This window comes from Cavia porcellus, unplaced genomic scaffold (genome assembly GCF_034190915.1).
Source record: "Cavia porcellus strain 051 isolate PalLab524CR breed Dunkin Hartley unplaced genomic scaffold, mCavPor4.1 scaffold_21, whole genome shotgun sequence".
NCBI lineage: Eukaryota > Metazoa > Chordata > Mammalia > Rodentia > Caviidae > Cavia > Cavia porcellus.
In genome coordinates, this window is record NW_026947504.1 from 17875921 (window position 1) to 17894052 (window position 18132).

General features: G+C 40.0%; 1 protein-coding gene across 1 annotated transcript in view; it reads left to right on the forward strand.

The window, feature by feature from the left end:
* The first annotated feature begins 13652 nt into the window (after window positions 1-13652).
* LOC100712679 (interferon-inducible GTPase 1) overlaps window positions 13653-18132 on the forward strand; it is a 60863-nt gene continuing 56383 nt past the window's right edge. The window contains exons 1-2 of the mRNA XM_063232404.1: window positions 13653-13777; window positions 14009-14119. The gene's annotated coding sequence lies outside the window, so the exon portion shown is untranslated. The remainder of the gene's footprint in view (window positions 13778-14008; window positions 14120-18132) is intronic.

Here is an 18132-nt window from a genome sequence, read left to right on the forward strand (position 1 = left end):
ATTAGTGTATCCCTCCCCAGATACTTTTGTTATGTGCATACCATAATTTATGCAAGCAAATCTGTTAGATATGTTGGTTGTTGGCTGTGTTGAGTATTAAAAAAGTCTTATGGAGAATAAAATTTTTACTTTTTTGCTGATAAATCTTTGAGACATCTTCCTCAAGCAGGGCTCTGAATCATAAGGTTAAAGGTATGCAGTGTTGTATTTTTAGAACTATGTCATAATTCTTTGAAAATCATTCCCTTGGAAGTACCACTAAATTCCCATTTATTTGACTGTCAACTGCCTTTAGTGACTCTTTTAGTAAACATAATATAGAAGTAGGAGAGATCTCTTCCAATTTAAGTTATTTAAAAAGACAGCAGTTTATGTTGTGTATGCTTTCTTCCGATTCACTTGGTCTGTGCAGAAATCAGCTACCTCATCATAAAGCAGCCTTGAGGAGGATGACATCCTGTTATGAGGACAAAGAGAGAGCCTGTGGAAAGGCCCACATGGTAGATAACTGAGGCCTTTAAGCAGCCATGTAAGTGAGTTTCAAAACTATTATTCTGAAGCTTGCCAATAGTCACTTGCTGAGTTTGGAAGCATATACTGCTCCAAGTGTGTCCTGAAGTAATTTCTGCCCAGATCTGTGGTTTTACTGCAACCTTAGGGACTAAACCCAAATCACCCAGCTAAGCTGTTTCCATACTCTTGACTGACAAAAACTATGAAATAATAAAAGTAATAATCTGTAGTTCTGCTAGTTATCAAACCCTCTATAAAGGGGCATCACCTCAACTCAAAGTTCTATAGTTACATAAATATTTACTGACTGATATGTGTTTATGACAGTGTAACCACAAAGGGCAAGCCTGCACTATTACTATGCGAAAACCTGCCTTAGTCTCTGCTATATTGCTATATCAAAGTACTGAGCCTGGATACTTTAATAAAAATACAGGCTTATCTAGCTTACAATTGTGGTTGGTGGAAGGCCCGACCAGCACAGCAATGGTATGTGGCAATATCACATCACAGACAAGACGAAAGGGAAATACCACATTCAGAAGGGGACTAAGCACAGGACCACACTTTAACGACCCACTTTTGTGACAGCCATTGCTTACCCTCTGCTGTGCCTTCACTAAACTTTAATCAAAGTGCTCTTGTGCTCCCAACGGGCCTCTAGCCTTGAGCTCACTTTCAAGTTTAAAAATTCTAACCACAGAGCTACATTCCCATAGTAGCAATTCTGAAGGAAGCCTCTCCTGCTAAGTCCATGAGAATTAGAATTACTAGTATAAAACTCGCTGCTTATTTAATTATATGGCCCAAATCACAACCTATGTGGGAAATTATGATTCAAAATCATACCCATTTATACACACGAAACAACAGTGTAAAGTGCATTTTAAAAAACTACAAAAACTCGATGTAAGGTGTTAAATTTAAGGTGACAATTTTAGTACTCACTTTCTGTAGCATTTTTAAATTATTTCTTTTAAATTTTGTGAGTTTAGAAGAAATTCCTTCAACTCTTTCTCAGTCTTTCTCGTTCCTCCCCCATTTTGTGGTCTCTTTTCTGTGTCTAGGTCTCGCAGTATCTGTGGTCTGTCTCTGGCGCCGCCCTCAGCTCCCACCTCCGGCTTTCCCTGCATGTCCGCTCTCCCTGCTGCCGCTCCTCCAGGTCTTCTCTTCCTCTGCTCCACACAGTGCCATCTCTGTTCCTGAGTTTCCTTCCTCTTCCCTGACTCTGAAGTTTTTGCTTCTGTTTTCCTCTGATCTGCTCGTCCCCCCACTCTCCACCCCCGAAACCTATTACTGAAGTTGCACTCCTCCGGAATTCCTTCCCGTCCTTATTAGCATAATCACGGTAGTCATGGTTACGCATCCCTACTCCGCCCCCAGGTTTTGGCCTGTGATGGAATCTCACGCACCATTGAGAAACAGGTTTACGCGGAATCACTGACAAAAAATATTTTACCATTCCAAAGATTCCTTTTTCACCAAAGCATTCTTCCCGTAAACAACGGGACCACTACACCAGCTTCCCCACCCCTGACCCAGCAAAATCTCTCTTTAAACGTTCGCGGTTTGCTAACTGACTCCGCCTTAGTCTTTTCTGTGATCTCCAATGGTGGTTACCACAAGGCTTGTACGGAACCGACTGGGTTCAAGATGGCGACTCCCTTGCCGAAGCTGCCTGGGAACAGCCATATTGCCTCCAGAACAAAGTCCCCAGCACAGAAGAGCAGGGGCCCAGAGCCCAGCACCCCGCGGTCCCACAGGAAGCAAGAGAGAGCTTACCAATATGGCTGTGATAGCTGTCACTTTTAAGCTGTGATGGGCGTCTCGGGGCCTGACCGAGCTGATGGTCAGAAGAGGTACATGTCCTGTGATGAGTGAGTCAGTGGGCTTGGCGTTGGGAAAGGAGGGGTCAGTGAGGGTCTGTGCCAGGAGATTTATATTCACAGGTAAGGGATGTAGAATTAGTAATAGACTTATTCGGGAGTCAGGGAAGGAATGTGAGCTATCTGATTAACAGTTGTAGAATGATGACATAACCGGTGTCTGTGGGCCCAGGCATTGCGCGTACCAGGGTGAACTGTTATGGGTAACTGGGTACAGTGGGTTAGGCTGCTGTGAAATACTGTGGTAGGACAATATGGACTAAATGATGAGGGCATCCATATGGGTTATATAGGTGTCAGACCCAAAGATTCCCGCATCTGGAGGTACATTTACAGAGTCAGACCATCATGGTAGTCATTATCAGTTTTCTAAAGAACCCTTTAACTTGTGTTAAGTTTGACAGGTCACAAGCAACTTTTGACTACTTAAAAGTTCAAGTCCGTCTTGACATCTTTCCTCAGACTATCATGGTCCCTTTAGCCTAGTGCCCGCTCAATAATGTTCACTTTAAACAAGACCAAACAAATCAAAGGGAATAGAACTGTAAAAAGTTGGTTTCAGTCCTCCTCTTTCATTGAAATAGTTTTATATTTTACACAAGAAACGTTTATTTAGCATCTAATGGGTGTATGAACATTTGTATAACTATTTCTCTTAATTTTTCTTCCATGTTTATTGTAATAAGACCTGGAATATCCCATATAAAGTATGAATCTGTCTCCTTGTCACAGCATCCCCCTTTCCTCTGAACAAATTCAACCTTCTCCTCATGACTCCTTCTAGGGAAATGAGAAATACTTACCAAGTTTGTACCTTCCTATATCATGGTATATTTGCTTTTATGAATGATTATGATTTAGCAATTTTAAATGCAGCCAGTTGCATTATTGAAAATCAGTGTCATGGTGTATGTTGGTGGCCCCCAGGCCTCATGCATTTGCATTGTGCATTTGTGATTGGTTCATTGTCTAGCTTGGATTGGGGATGTCAGTGCTACATTGGCCTATGGGGGAGCGAGGATGTAAGGTAGTGTCAGGAAGAAGGTGTGTCTTGCTCTTTTGCCAGTTTCTGCCTTGCTGTTTGCAGCCTGCATGAACTGCGGCCCTGCCATGCCAGCCTGCCTTGGGGCCAACTGAGTATGGACTGAAACCTCCAAAAACTGTAAGCAATAAACCTTTTCTTTCCCAACTTTGGGCTTCAGGTATTTTGTCTCAGCAACGAGTAAAAGGTAACTAAGACCATCAGCAGTAAAAATTTGAACAAAATATATTAAAATTAACATTTTATTTAATGAATATTGATTTGAGAAAAGAGTTTGCTATGGTAGGGGAAAATATGAGAACTCTTGGGATTAGAATTTGAGCTGCTGGTTCTTTTTAGGGAAAGGGTTAGTCACTCCTTACTACCAGCGAACTCTATCTGCAGTTATATCTTTATGAATATATCCATGATTATTGTCTTGTGATAATGTTCCACAACAAAATTGCTGGTTCCCAGAAGGCACAATAAGTTATTAGTAAATTAACTGGAAATGTGTCTCTACATCAATGAAAAAACACTCTTTCATGTTCTGTGAGTAATCATAATACACATTGATCCGGCCTGCAGATCAACAAGTTCAGAGCTCCTGGAGGGGAAACGGGGATTAAATAAAAGACATGGGGGAGACAAAAAGAGACGAAGGCAAGTTGATGTGACCCAATCAAGCCTCCGGTTTATTGAGAAAATAATCACACCTTTTATAGGCTAAGGGCGGGAGCTGGGACAGGAAGAGGTTAAACAGATGAATACAACAGGGTTACCATCACATCCGGATAAGTGACGTAAGCAGAAGAGGATTATGGTTAATGTAGGCAGATGCAGTGCCCATAGGAGAGAGAGAGAGAGACATCGAGGCAGCAATGCCTGTCACTCGGCTCCCTACATCTCCTCCCTTTTTATATTATTTAATTAAGAGTATGGCAGGCCCTGTGAGGACAGCGTCTGTCTTAGGTCAAGGACCTCATTGCATGAACCCAACCAGGCCTTACCCGTCATGGGCTTGCAGAACAGCAGTTGGTCTTGTGCCTGTCTTAGGTGGCCGTTGGAATTAACATGCATGTCCTAGTTGCCCGTCTCTGACTGCCTGTCCATTGCCCCAGGGCAGTCAGGCCGCATCATCATATGGGCCACTCGTGGGAATTCCTTCCCTGTAGGTTTGTTGATCTGTCAACTTTAGCTGATGATAGTGTACCTGAATGGGCTTTGCCATAAATGCGTCTATCCGGTTATTAATGAACATCATAATCCTCTGAAAAATACAAGACTCACAGAAATGAGAAACAATAGGTCAGCTAGGGGACCCAAAAGGGGGACTAGGTAAGGGAAAAACTCCCCCCCCCCCAAAAATCAAGGAGAAGGGGTTGACAGCCATTTGTTGGTGTCTCTGTATGAAGTCATTCTCCTGTGTCTTGGAGCATGCCTTGTATAACACTGGATGCAGTCTATTTGGCTGGTGTATGTTTTTCCAGACCGAGAAGAGCCTCTTCCGCAGTCATGGGGTTTTGTGCATGGCTGTCAGCAGTTGTAGTCTGTTTGGCAGGGGTCAAAATCCACCATGGGTGTGGTGTGGCTCAAGAAGGCTGGTTAAGCAGCATAAGGCTCCAGGGAGATGTGTCACCTGTAAGAGAACACAGGGGATTGTGCCGCAGGAAATAACATTATTCCTGGGCGTTATATGGGGTCTTTGAAGAACTGTCTACTTGCTTTATGAGGCGTTTAGGTAGCCATCTAGCTTTTCTATCTTGTTGAGAGTAAACACACACTGAACCTCGTCCCCAGATAAGGACTGGATCAGGGCCATTCCACATATTGGTTAGTGGATCTCTCCATAAAACAGATGCAAACCGTGTTTGAGTCTGAGTATGCCAAAACCGAGATGCTGCGGAGCAGCCTGAAGCATCCAGGGTCAGAAAATTTAAAATAAAAAGAGCATGTGAAAGGGCATTTCTAGGGGACCCCTGGGTGGGGTACCATGTCTCCCTTTTTATTTTATCTATGGTGAATTTAAGAGAATGATGCGCACGTTTAACAATGCCTTGTCCCTGAGGATTATAAGGTATACCTGTAGTGTGGAGGATATTAAGGCTTTTACAAAATTGAGCAAAGGAGGTGCTGGTATAGCCAGGGCCATTATCGGTCTTGAGCTGTTGAGGACATCCCAGAACTGAGAAGGCTGACAGCATATGGGCTATAATGTGTTTAGCAGCTTTTCCAGTCTGGAGAGTGGCAAAAATGAAGCCACTATAAGTGTCAGTAATGACATGTACATATTTTAGATTGTCAAACTCATTGAAATGGGTAACATCCATTTGCCATAAGGCGTTAGGAATTAAACCTCTAGGGTTGACTCCTAGGTGTTGAACAGGTGAGTGGATAGCACAAGATGGACAATTTTTTACAATTTGTCTGGCTTGCTCACGGGTAATTTTGTAGAGAAGGCGGAGGGTGTGAGCATTGAGGTGATGTAGCTGGTGGGCTTGTTGGGCCTCAGACACCTTGGAGTCCTGAGCCATAAAAACCTGTGCTCGTACAGCAACATCAGCCAAATGATTTCCTTGGGCAAGAGGCCCTGGGAGGTTGGAATGAGCTCGCAGATGACCGATAAAGAACTTATGACGGCAAAGCCGTATGAAGCATTGTAATTGAACAGATTTGCAGCTGGGGAAGCATGACATATAGTAGCAACAGTCTCTAATAATGGAACAGACTGGGCAAGATAAGCACTGTCAGTATACAAATTAAATGGTTGGTCAGAGTAAGCAGCAAAGGCTGCAAGAATAGCTTCTAACTCTGCTAATTGTGCAGAGGAAGCATCTGCCTGGAGGATAGAAACATTGTCTTGAGATACATAAGCAGCCCTTCCGGAGGATGGGCCATCAGTGAATAAAACCAGGGCACCCGGAAGGGGTTGTGAAGCTGTGACTTTAGGGAATATAAATGAGTGACGATTAGCAAAGTCAACTAGCTTATTTGGAGGGTAATGATTGTCAATAGTCCCTGAATAGGAAGCTAAGGCAATAGGCCATACTTTTGTACTCTGAAGTAGCCAATCTATTTGGTCTTTTGTAAAAGGTTGAATGATAATGTCTGGTTCTTTGCCAAAGTAACATTTTCCCTGCTTTCTACCCTGGATTATTAGGTCTGAGACAGCTTGGGTAAGGCAAAAGTGTTCTTTTTGGAGAGACTGGTAAATGGACCCACATGAGGGGAGCTTGTTGCCAGAACACTGCTGTAGGGCAAAGCTTTGTATTAAAAATGAGAAACTGTAAAGGCTCATTGTAGTCCATAAAGGAAACAGTTTGTTGAGCAATAGCCTCTTCTACTTTACTGAGCGCTCTCCTGGCATCAGGTGTAAGCTCTCGGGGGGAAGTTGGATCTATGTCTCCCCGAAGCAGCGCATAAAGGGGCTGTAAATCATGTTTAGTTAGTTTTAAAAATGGTATGAGCCAATTAATATCTCCCAATAGTTTTTGGAAGTCATGAAGTGCAAAGGAATAAAGAAAAAGCAATCTTTAAGATCTATGACAATTTTAAAAAATCCTAAAGGAATGGCACTGGGTGAGGGGAGGCCTGGCTGTAGGGGCCCCATTAAGACCATTGTCTTATTTATCGCCCTAAGGTCTTGTAGCAGCCTCCATTTCCCTGACCTTTTCCGGATAACAAAGATAGGTGTGTTCCAAGGGGAATTACTAGAAACAATATGGCCTGCATCTAACTGGTCTTGCACCAGCTGCCGTGCGGCTGCAAGCTTTTCAGAGTTAAGGTTGTTTCTAAAGGCTTATATGAATCCCCAATTGGCCATGGAGGCACAGGGAGTGGCGGGCTGCCATCTTGGGACCTGCTGATCATGTCAACAGGTGGAAGTGGTGGCAGATCACCATGTATGAGGACCTCTAACAGGCCATCATTTTCTGCATCTGAGAAATCAGTGGCTTCAGATTTTTCTGAGGACCGTTTTGAGGTAGATTTAAGGGAGTCGCGCAAGGCAGCCTCACCCAGTGCAACTGTCTCCTCAACCTGAGGGTGCATGCCTCTGGGCAAGCAGCTCAGAAATTAAATTCCAATATGTAAAGGTGGTCACAGGAACCTTTTTTGGACCAAAAACTCTATAATAATCTTTTAAAGTATCTCTTACTCTATTCCACCTCTTGGTATCTATAGAACCCTCTAGGGCAAACCTTATGAATAAATTGAAAATACTGTAATAATTCTTTTTTTTTAACCCTTATCTCTCTTGTCTTTAATGCCTTTATAAGGCCTCCGACGAACACTTCGTGTTCGCTCAATACTTGACCCATGTCGGAAAAGGGAAATGGGGTTGCCGTTCACTCACCGTGACTCGGGCAGGACGTCGGGTAGTCGTCTGCGCAGGTCTCGGCACTTGATTTAATGTCCTGTTGCTTTAAGCTTTAATCCTTGATTCAGTTTACTCATTCCTTGGCCGAGGTCTCTGGTTCAATTTGCTTTCACTTTTGGTTTAAGCCGGCTGTCTCTCGAACGGCTCCCTCGTTAACTTCTCCGTGCCAGGAGCCCCACGTTGGGCGCCACTTGATCCGGCCTGCAGATCAACAAGTTCAGAGCTCCTGGAGGGGAAACGGGGATTAAATAAAAGACATGGGGGAGACAAAAAGAGACGAAGGCAAGTTGATGTGACCCAATCAAGCCTCCGGTTTATTGAGAAAATAATCACACCTTTTATAGGCTAAGGGCGGGAGCTGGGACAGGAAGAGGTTAAACAGATGAATACAACAGGGTTACCATCACATCCGGATAAGTGACATAAGCAGAAGAGGATTATGGTTAATATAGGCAGATGCAGTGCCCGTAGGGGAGAGAGAGAGAGACATCGAGGCAGCAATGCCTGTCACTCGGCTCCCTACAACACATGTCATAAACACAAGAGGAGAAAACATTTGTTGATCAGTAGTTTCTCAAATGGTGCTTACTGATGTTTCTGTAAGGCTCAAACAACTCTCTCCCTCACAGTGATCATTATCCACTTGATTTCTGATGATCATTGTTTCACAAATATGGAAGCCACAAATGGGTCTGGCCTGCAAAAACTTAATTCTGATCATCGAATTTTGCTTTTTCAGGCATCTGCCCTTTTGGAAGAGTACAAAAAATGAAGTCCCAGGTGAGTTGCTTTTTAAAAATTAACCTCCTTTGTTTTCCATACAGTCAAGTGTAAAGTATTAGTAGCTAAATTTTAGATTATGGAAAAAGAAACAAGAATAAAAATCAAGGCTTAGAAGGAGGTGCTAAGCAGTATGTGGAAAATCTGATTTATACCATTTTTATAATTTATGTCAATTTTCATATCCGTCCTTATAGACATTAGCAGCGAGTTCCTTAAACCTAATCAGACAAATTTCCCATGGGAAGAAAATATTTCTTGCCATGTAAGACAAAATTTCCTTTTGCATCTTTCACCATGTCATAGAATACACACTGGTTTCACCAAACACTAAAGCAACAGTAGTTGTCTTATAACTTGTATTTTAAAGTTATTTATTTTTATAGAAAATATAAATGTGATATATATTAACCTTAGTGAAAGGTTTTTGAGCAAGGATTGGTACATTATTACTCATGGGCCAAATCCAATTCTCCATCTTTGCAGTGATTTATAGAGGCACAACTATGCCATTTGTGTACATATTGTCAGTGGCTGTTTTTGACTTATAATGGCAGAGTAAAGTATTACACCAGAGCCATATGGCTTTGCAATGCTAGAAATATATACTTCACCTAAAAGCCTTGTTGACCCATTCCTTAAAATAATAAATTTGTTATAAAGTTTTCCTACAGTCTACTTTTATCCAGAGATAAAAGTCTACAAATTTTAGATAGACACAATTTGGATGCTGCTCAAAAATACATTTTTCCCAAGAAGCAGTTATCAAATTATATATATCTGATAAATATTTGGAGGACAGAGTTCCCTAATGCTCTGTCCTTTGCTGTGCTTTCAGAATTCATAGGTTTACCTTCCAAAATTTTTTACTAATTATCTGTTTTTTAAAATCCATATTAATTTTATTTTCTCTGTGTCAGCATTCGTTAAATGCATGGTATAAAATTTAAAACTACACAAGAAAATTAAAAGCAAAGAGATCTTTTAACTTACACTCCTCTTCCCTGAGATGATCAATTTTAATTATTTGTTTTGAACCTTCCAAATCTTTTTTTTATATAACTGCAATTCAGTATGAATGTGTGAATTTACAAATAGGAAATGTCTCTTATTTTCTTTTATTTCTCTTTTGGAAAAATAATAGATTTTTTTTCCTGCAACCTGATTTTTATATATGTTTTTGTATATGTTTTATTTAAATTCCCATGCAATACATAGAATTTTCCTTTGTTATTTTTGCAGATGTATGATATTGTGACCTGGTCACCTGGGGTTGTTTCCTCATATGTGAAAACAAAGACTATAATCTTCTTAGGATTGTTGTGAAATTTAGGGAGTAAAAAAGCATAACTAGGATGTGGCTTTTACTGTATGTGTTAGCTTTTATTGCATCATCATCCTCACTCTCTAATCTTAAAATATGCTTTCATATTAGTAGTCCTACAGAATTTAACAACACATTTCTATTGAGAAAAGATGCATTTGTTTTTCTTTTTGGCTATCAGTATCTTTAGAGCGATATTCTCCAATATTGTGGCTACCAGAAATATGTGATATTGAGTATCTAATGTTGATTAGTCTGAGTTAAAATGTTTGAAGTGTGGTATATAAGAATTTGAAAATGTGGTTTTTAAAAGCTCACTAATAGGACCAGGGACTTAGCTCAGCAGCACAGCACTTGCCTGGCAAGTGTGAACTCCTAAGTTCAATTCCTGATACAAAAAAGAAAGAAAAGAAAAGAAAGGCTAACAGTTCTTAAAGATAACATATTGAAAGGCCTTCCTCTAAAATCTGGATGGCAGCCTTCCTTACGCTACAATTCTTGCATTGTGCATCAACCTAAAACCAGCGCCACATAGATAATGCCAAGGTCAGATACCAATTTAGTCAGGCTTTCTTGTCTCTTAGCTGAAGAAGTCCAGTGCTAATGAACCAAATCCCAAGGAAAAGCTTAGGCTGCCACCTGGAACATGACATGCTAGGTCCATCTTCTCAAACCAAAGTCTTTCACTTTTGCAATTTTGAAGCTGCAAAGGGTGGAGTCTACTGGTTCCTGTGATGTTCTCAGGCCATCTTTTCTATTGTCTCCTTGTGAATACTTGTCTTTTTCTTGCTAGTCTTTTCAGTGATACCAGCTTCTCCTCTCTTCCAACTTTGAACACTAAAACTTTACAGGAGCTTCTTTTCTGGCCACACTTTTAATCTTAGCATTGAACCACAGTTCAGTCCCAGCATCACACACTCTAGATCCAGCCACCTCTGAAAAAGCCCCACCTCTGACTACATGAGAACTGTTGTCTAAACACAAGCCAGATAACACTACATTAGAGAATAAATAGGACTTGTTTGTTTGCTGGCTTGCCCAATAGGCTCAACTACCATAAGTCAACAGCTGATTAAAAGTTTTCTCCTTAAGAAGAGGGCTTTCCTCTTTTATCTCAATCTCCCTTTTTTAATTGTTTACTTTTTTCTTTTTTTTAATCGAGGGAAAAATAAATAAAAAATAGGATATGTTATAGTAACCTACTTTGATTTCCTATTAACTTGATTTGAAATCCTGTATTGCCCTCACCATCGTGTTTCGACTGATTTTCCTCTATTCTGCTTTGCTTGATAGTACCAAGATCGAAAGTATAGGCATACCTGTGAAGACAATAAGAATCATTATGACGCCCATTCCGATTGACTATTATTTTCTTTTAAAATCCTGTAATGTCTCCAATACTTTGGTTTTATTCTTTCCTGTTTAGTTCAATTTTATTATAACTGCCAATTCTTAAAATAGCAAGACGCAGTATAGTAACCATTGTTGATCACCTTATATTTTGTTTTTACATTATCTATTATGTCTATCCTTTTGATTTGACTGACTCTGTTCTGATATGTTGCATTTGGTTTTACTCTCTTCAAAAAAAGCAATAAGAACTGTGGGAGAAATAAAACTCAAAATGTGTAATTGTCATTCTACAAAAAAAAAAGAAAAGAAAATACTCTAAAGGTTATAACTGCATATATGTTTAAGTGTATAAGATAGATAACCATATTACTGAGTGTTTTTTGGATCATTGAACAAAACTGTTTGCACTCTCACTGTTTGAAAGTCCACTTTATGTGCTTCAATTTTGTAACTTGAACAACTATTTCTAAGATGAGAATATGTAATCTATTAACTAGTGATTTCTTACTGTTTATTTTTTAAGTTTTATATTACTTGTACCCTTTTTCTGTTTTTTTTCCTTTTTCTCCTTAAATAAATAAAAAAAGAAGAGGGCATTATATTTTTCTGTACCATTGGGAAGTAAAGTCATCACTTTTCACATAGCCTTTTTTTCCTCTAATAGCTACCCCTCTTCAATTTATTTCATCTTCAAATGCTGCTTCCATTCTCCAAGCCTCCCACACTATTAAAGTTGTGTGTGGGCCAGGGATTTAGCTCAGTGGCATAAGCAGCTGCCTGGCAAGTGAGAGATCATAAGTTCGATCCCCAGTACCCCCCCAAAAAAAGTTGTTTGGAAATAACCACGTTCCATTGATTATGCACTATATTTTTTCTCAAAATTAACAAGATTTATACCTACCTAATATACAGAAGCTTCTGAATATCATTAATAAAATGGTAAAATAACATTAATTGTCCATCAGAATGTATTTCCTCTATATTCCACATTTATTATTTTTCTCATATTATTACTTTTTGGATCAAATGAATGTAATTCATTAATTTACAAAAACTTTTTAAGTAAACAGAAGTATTCACTTATTTTAATTTCTATAATCTTCATTCATTTTTAGCAAACATTTCTTAAGTACTGTAATTGTGTCTTACGTATTGGCTAGCAGTTGACTGTCTCAAGAAGATTTCTTCCCTAAGAATACTGAAGAGAAAAATGAGGTAGAGAGGTATGAGAATTCAAAAAAACTATTACAGGTAGAGGAGCAGTGTGATATTATCACAGAAGGAAGGAGCAACCGATTTTATATGTTCAGTTATCAAACTTTGAGTCAGGAAGGAAATGTGATGAAGATGGAAGGAGCATTTGTAGAAGCAGAAGATACAGCGCAATTTTAGGAAGGCTAAAATGTGAATCTGAGAAAAATTGAAGTAGAGATTGCTTCATAGAAAGATTGACTAAGGTGTGGTACTAAAGTGATAAAATATTAAAGATTATGTTCACAGTGTTTGCAGTACAGCATGGAAGAGGGTCGTGGTAGATGAAAAGATACTCAAATCACTGTGGCCAGGAAGCGAAGAGAGGAGGAAGGAACCACGGAGAGAGGCATATACCCTTCCAGGTCCCACAGCCAGTGATCTGCCTCATACCAGGTCCTACCTCCTAACAGCAAGTCAGCTATAAACTCATCTGTGTTCTAATCCACTGATGAATATAGTACCCTCATGATCCAGTCACTTTCAAAACACAGGATGTTTTGAGAGGAACACCTCACAGTACTTTACAGTTATTAAATTGCCGTGTATACTTGGTAGATTTGCTTCTCCATTTTCCTGTTATACTGAGCTCTTTTTGCTTGAGGCAAGGCCTTACATTGTTTTTGAGAAACAAAACACTATAGTGCAAAACTAGGTATGAATATATTTTGGGTACTCTCATGGCTTGTGTGTAGATGTCCCCCAAAAACTTCATGCAGTCATAGGTGAGGCTTTTTCACATAGCTAGTCTAGAGTGTGTGATGCAGGGATTGATTCATGGTGCAATGCTAAAATCAGTGACACTAGGATTAAGGATATGAGTGCTACCTTCTCTAAGAACGGGTGGCCTGGATAAGATACAAGGGACAGAAAGAGCTGTGGTCATCCCTTGTTGCTTTGCTACTCTCTGCCAGCCATGGACTATTTCTCCCTTGTGAAGCCATCGTGCCTTGAAGCCAGCCAATGAGGGACTGAAACCACTGCAAACTGTAAGCTAAATAAACCATTCCTTCCGTAAATTTTGACTGTTGGGTATTTTGTCTCAACAAAGAGAAAAGTGACTAAGAGAGGTACCATAGCAGAAATGGTAAGAATGAGCCCTTCAAACTGAACAGGAATGTACTCTTACAGAATGTACTCTTACAGGTTGGTGTCATTCAAGGATATGGCTGTGGATTTTACTCAGGAAGAGTGGCAGCAATTGGACCCTGTTCAGAGGACCTTGTACAGGGATGTAATGCTGGAGATATATAGTCACATGGTCTCAATGGGTAAGGCTACTTTGCCCACATCGCTTATGAGTTCTACAGTCAAGTGCTTTTCTTTATCAGTTACTGTATTGAAGTTGTTTAGACATACATAATTATTTTTATGATCTTGATACCTCCCCAAATGGGGAACATTATTTTGTTAAAGGCTAACTGGAAAATTTCATAGTAAATCATCTTCTTTTCTCCCTCCCATATAGTTAATCCAGTTTCTTCATGATTTCCAATTAATAGGGTATCCTGTTTCCAAACCAGATGTCATTTCCAAATTGGAACAAGGAGAAGATCCATGGATCATAGACACAGGCATGCCAAACTGGATCTACCCAGGTGCAGATCACGCAGGTAAAAGACAAAGAAAGTGAAATATCTGTTTGATTGATTTTTGATTGGTATCTAAAGCTTAATGTTTATCCTTATTTAAATCTCCTATTCTTTATTCTTATGCTGAGAATTTAATAGGCCTTTAAGAAATATTCTTTTTAGACATTGAGTAAGCAATCAAGAATTAATTAAGGTAATTATGATCCTTTAAGTGGAGAACTATTTCTGATTCATTTACTGAATAGGTAGATAGATGGATAGATAGTAAGTTTTTCTATGGTATGAAAGGGCTTTAAAGGTAATAGAAGACAAAATCCTTCCAAGAATATGGGTTGTACTTTAGAGGGTAAAATTTCCTGATACATAATGTACACAATTAAATGTTAAATAACTATTTTAAAACTTGAAATAAATTTGGAATTTAAACAGATACAGCAAAATTTGAGAATGTGTTTTTCAGAACATGCAGATGTAGCTCCTTTATATTACATAAGTTCTGGTGATGCTGCAGAAGATAATGGAAGGCTAGAATGGTTTGGAAAAGAAAGTATATGAAAAACATTGATATTAGGAAGTTACAACTTTTCTGTGTTTAGGTAGTTTTACTTGATACACATATAAAGTATTGTCATGAATAGTGACATTTAGGTGGGCATCCTTGGTGTGAATCTGATATTGAATCTTTAGAAGTATCTTGAGTTTCTTTTGTTATACTTGTTAGGAAAATAGAAGAGTGTTAAAAGTATTTTGAGTACAGAGGATATCTTGTTTTTTGGAGTGGTAGCAAATGGTTTGTATGTATAGCAAATGGTTTCTGAGACAAAGGAATTCAGACAATGTAAAGAGTCTTTTTTACTAAGAAAGCAATAAAAATGGGAAGATTCTAAAAGCATAATTTACGATTAAAGTAATAATGACCTGGACACTTTTCCATCTCGTTTAAGTCTAAATTTTATACAGATAACTTCTCTTTAACATGATCACATATTCTACCGGTCATATTTTAGGATGTACTGTCTTCCAAGGTACAGTCTTTGAGTTCATATACATGATGGACCAGCCATTCTTCCTCTTTTAGTACTCTTAATTGTCCTTTAGGCCTTTTTTATTTTACCTCCCCTTCTTTTAGGAAGGAAAAATAACCTTCATAACTCACAGTCATGTATTTTGGGAACTGTTTCATTCCATAATAAAATACTGAAAGGAGTGGCACCCATTATAAAAATCTACCATAATGATGGACAGCTGCAGACATGTCAGGAAAATCAAGACAAACTTTTCAAGCCATTTACATTTACCAGTAGCAAAGCAGTATTTGATGCTCCAGTGGTACAATTGATTAGCGTGTGGTACTTATACAGCAAAGCAGTGTTGTTCGCATGTGCCAGAAACGAGATGCCACTGAGGAGACTGAGGCATCCAGGGATAGAAAATTGAAAATAAAGAGAGCATGTGAAAGAACATTTCTAGGAGACCCTCTGGTTGGGTACCAGGTTTCTCCTTTTATTTTATCTATAGTAAATTTGAGGGAGTGATGTGCGCGTTCAACAATACCTTGTCCTTGAGGATTGTAAGATATACCCGTGGTGTGTATAATACCAAGACACTTGCAAAATCGGGCGAAGGAGGAACTAGTATACCCTGGGCCATTGTCGGTTTTGAGCTGTTGGGGGCATCCCAGAACTGAGAGGGCTGATAGCATATGAGCTATAATATGTTTGGTAGCCCCTCCAGTCTGGGATGTGGCAAAGATGAAGCCACTATAGGTATCAATGACCACATGTATATATTTTAAGTTGCCAAATTCATTAAAAAGAGTGACATCTGTCTGCCACAAGGCTCTGGGGATTAGGCTTCTTGGGTTAGCTCCTAGGTGTTGAACAGGCAAATGAACAGCACAAGAGGGGCAATTTTTACAATTTGTCTGGCTTGTTCTTGGGTAATTTTGTGGAGGAGGCAAAGGGTTTGGGCATTGAGATGGTGCAACCGATGAGTCCGTTGGGCCTCGGATGTCTTAGTGTCTTCTGTGGGCTCCGAATGGATCACGAAGACCTGTGCTCATGTGGTGATATCAGCCAAATGATTTCCCTGAGCAAGGGGACCCGGGAGGCCAGAATGAGCTCGCAAATGGCCAATGAAAAACTTACGACTGTGAAGCTGAATCATGTCTTGCAATTGCTTGAATAGGTTTGCAGCTGGGGAGACATGATTTATGGTGGCAACAGTCTCTAATAATGGAACAGATTGAGCAAGGTAGGCACTATCAGTAAACAAATTGAAGGGTTGGTCAGGATAAGCAGTAAAAACTGCAAGAATAGCCTGTAGTTCTGCCAGCTGTGTGGATGATGTATCTGTCTGTAGGGTAAAAATACTATTTTGTGCTACATAAGCAGCCCTGCCAGAAGAAGAACCATCAGTGAGTAACACTGGGGCATGGGGAAGAGGTTGTAAGGCTGTAACCTTGGGGAATACGAATGGGTGGCAGTTGGCAAAATCAGTCAACTTGTTTGGGGGGTGATGATTGTCAATGGTCCCTGAGAAGGGGGCTATAGCAATAGGCCATGCCTCAGTGGTCTGGAGTAGCCAGTCCACTTGATCTTTGGTGAAGGGTTGAATGATAACATCTGGTTCTTTTCCAAAATAACATTTTCCTAACTTTCTGCCTTGAATTATCAGGTCAGAGACTCCTTGGTAGTAAGGCAGTAATATTCTCTTTGGGGAGACTGGCAGATGAAGCCACATAAGAGGAGCTTGCTGCCAGAAAACTGCTGTGGGAGAGAGTTTTGTGTTAAAAATGAGATATTGTAGTGGCTTATTATAATCTATGAAGGAGACGGTTTGTTGAGCAATAGCCTTTTCTACTGTATGGAGTGTTTTTCTAGCATTGGGTGTGAGCTCTCCGGGAGAAGTTGGGTCAACGTCTCCTCAGAGGATCTCATAAAGGGGTTGGAGATCATATTTGGTGAATTTCCAATAGGGTAAAAGCCAATTAATATCACCTAGAAGCTTTTGAAAATCATTAAGTGTCTTAAGGTTATCAAGTCTTAGTCGGGGCTTTGGTGAATATATTTGAGTTCCCTGTAGTTGGAAACCCAAATATATGTATGGGTCTGTAAGCTGGACTTTATCTGGCGCTATTTGGAGTCCAGGCTCTTGTAAGGTGATCTGCAGCACCTGATAGCACTGTAAGGTCTGGGGTTTATTTTTCCCTACCAAGAGGATATCATCCATATAATGAAGGATGTATGTATTTGGCCAATGATCTCTAACTGGCTGTATGACAGTGGCCATGAAAGCCTGACATAAAGTAGGAGAGTTGGCCATTCCTTGAGGGAGAACATGCCATTGAAATGTCTGCATAGGAGCCTGAAAATTAGTGGATGGGAGACTAAAGGCAAAACATTTTTGTTCTTGTGGATGTAGGGGAATTGAGAAGAAACAGTGTTTGAGATCTATGACAATTTTGAAAAATCCTAGGGGGATGGCACTGGGCGAAGGGAGTCCTGGCTGTAATGGTCCCATTATAACCATGGTTTCGTTTATCGCTCTGAGGTCCTGTAACAACCTCCGCTTGCCTGACTTCTTTTTAATTACAAAAATGGGTGTATTCCAGGGGGAATCACTTGGTATAATGTGGCCTGCATTTAGCTGGTCCTCAACAAGCTGTCGGGCAACTGCAAGCTTTTCAGATGTAAGTGGCCACTGATGGACCCAAACAGGGGCATCTGATAACCACGTAATTTCTTTGGCATGGGTCGCAGGAATGTCAATGACCCCTATTGAAAATGGCCTAAGCCTGCTCTTGAAGAGTTTGGGGTTGGGGAAATAGGGACTTTAATACCTGAACTCTGTTTACCTAGGCCTTGATTAGGAAGGAATCCCTGAGTGAGCATTTGTTTGGTGAATATGGTGTTAGGGCTGCCCATCATCATCCCCATTTGGGTTGGTAAATCTCTGCCCACAAGTTAAGTAGCCCTTCCACAATATAGGGCTGTATGTGTCCTTGATTGTTTTCTTTATCTTTCCAGGTAAGT